The following is a 2,500-nucleotide window of genomic DNA, read 5'->3' as shown; positions in this document are numbered from 1 at the left end:
AGCAGCCGGCCGCCCGGGAGTGTGTCCCGGGGGCCCGCGCGAACACGCAAGCGTCCGCTCAATCATTCTGCAAACAGGAGGAGGCTGAGCTCCCCTGCACAATACACCTCGAAACCCTCTCAGGTCCCGGCGGCGCGCAGCGCCGTCCCAAGTACTTGGTCGGGTTCGAGAGAGGCGCAATCGCCCGGAGTTAGGCGAGTAGACGCTTTCGGTGCGACCACCCGTGCTCCCAACTGAGCTTGCCGCTGCCGACAGAGGCCCGGGAGCGTGCTGTCGTGGCATTGCCGGCGGGAGACAACACGCGCCACCTACGGTGACCGGCAGCTCCAACGCCAGCGCCACAGAAGGACAAAAGCCCCACTTGGGTGCCGAAGCGAACTCTCCCAGCACAGCGCACGCGCCAACACATCCGCACAGCTGCGATACAAACCACCAGCGAGAACCGCTGGGGCGACCGAGCAGCAGACGGCGTCGCGGCGCCGAGCGCCGGGCGGCGGCGCATCCTCAACGCACACAGTCCTCAATCGGACCAGCACACTGAAGATGTCCACCGCGCTTCGCACCGGGCCCGCGAGGACCTACTTTGGCCGCACGGCGCCGCGCGCAGGGTGCGCCGGCGCGCAGCTGCGACGCCTGCCGCGTCCGTCGGCCGGCGCGCCTGCCACTGGCCGCCCCCACCAGCCGGCTGTAGCGCGTGCGCCCACGCACCGCGCGGCCAGCACGCCGGGAGGCGCCCCCTCACCGGCCGGGGACGGTCCCACCCAGCCACCGCCGCGTATCGCTTCACACCCAGATGCCGTTCAGTTTCGTCGGCATGGTGGGTATCGCTGGAACAACCGGTTAGTACCTCAACCTATCGTCGCCATCACCGATTCACCCCTAGCGAGAACAACCGCACCACAACAGGTTACCATTTGTTCATTTGCGTAACTTCACCAGAAAACGCAGGCGTCCATCGCCATTTGCAACTTCAACGATTATTGCATGCCTGTGTCAGGTGTCACGCCACACTACGTCTGCCCACATACACGCAACAAAATGTGCACGCCTAGACAATACGTGGAAGGTGGCCCCCGTACGTATGCGATGTCCATTGCTCGAACGACTGTCAACCGGCCTCTGTAGCATGTCGCAGATATGGAACGCGGTGCACCATGCCATCACGGTGTGTGAGGAGAGACGACTAGGTCCGAATACATCAACAGACAGCTCATGCTGATCGCCATCCACGGCGTCCGTTCCTCCCACACGTCTCTATGGCGTACCACACTGCAATCCAGCTCTCATAGGGAGACGACACGTAGCTGCGTGCACAATATTTGCACTGTATGGTCCGCCGTTTTTGGGCGCAGTCGTTGTACGGTCACACATGTGCCACGATGTATCATTCAGTACATAAGGACGAATGTGCAGTACAGATTGTGGTTTACGCGTACGACATTAGCGGACAGTTGACACAGGCCGCACCACAACGTAGCCTGAGTACGTCGCATGCGAAGGGCATTGAACATGCAAAGTTCTCACCAACCAGCTTGCGAAGGCAGGGGGCAAGGTGGGGACGTGGGGAGGGGCGGCATGTACGTCCTGCTGCCATCCACATTACAGTGTACAGCAGGAGCATGTGGAAAGTGAGCAAGACTTGCAAGGTGTTTAACATGAAGCGATACACAGGGGAGCGGGCAGTGCGAGTAGCGAACTATATTGCGAGGGTTGCGGGTGGGCAACACTACACTAATTGAACGAGTCGTATAACAATTACAGAGCAGGTTTAGGCGACAACGTGGGTTACGTTAGGGGACAACGTGGGTTACGTTAGGGGACAACGTGGGTTACGTTAGGGGACAACGTGGGTTAGGTTAGGGGACAACGTGGGTTAGGTTAAGGTACAACGTGGGTTAGGTTAAGGCACAACGTGGGTTAGGTTAAGGCACAACGTGGGTTAGGTTAAGGCACAACGTGGGTTAGGTTAAGGCACAACGTGGGTTAGGTTAAGGTACAACATGGGTTAGGTTAAGGTACAACATGGGTTAGGTTAAGGTACAACATGGGTTAGGTTAAGGTACAACATGGGTTAGGTTAAGGTACAACATGGGTTAGGTTAAGGTACAACATAGGTTAGGTTAAGGCACAACATAGGTTAGGTTAAGGCACAACATAGGTTAGGTTAAGGCACAACATAGGTTAGGTTAAGGCACAACATAGGTTAGGTTAAGGCACAACATAGGTTAGGTTAAGGCACAACATAGGTTAGGTTAAGGCACAACATAGGTTAGGTTAGGTTAGGTTAGGTTACACGTTGTTGTAAGGAAAGGTGTAAGGGGGGGGAGCAGGTTCGTTGATAGTGATTATAGTAAGTGAATGCTTGTGACATGATCAGATTTGTCACGTCAGGATGCACCTTTGGCTTATTAGAGGCGGCGCTCCAATTCTATGCTTGTGTCAGACCTGTGTCTTTGACTCATGTCATTGTTTGTGCGCTGTGACAGGAGGTACTATTGTG

The sequence above is a fragment of the Schistocerca piceifrons genome, unplaced genomic scaffold (assembly GCF_021461385.2).
Source record: "Schistocerca piceifrons isolate TAMUIC-IGC-003096 unplaced genomic scaffold, iqSchPice1.1 HiC_scaffold_322, whole genome shotgun sequence".
In the NCBI taxonomy this organism is placed as follows: Eukaryota; Metazoa; Arthropoda; class Insecta; order Orthoptera; family Acrididae; genus Schistocerca; species Schistocerca piceifrons.
This window is presented reverse-complemented; position numbering follows the sequence as displayed.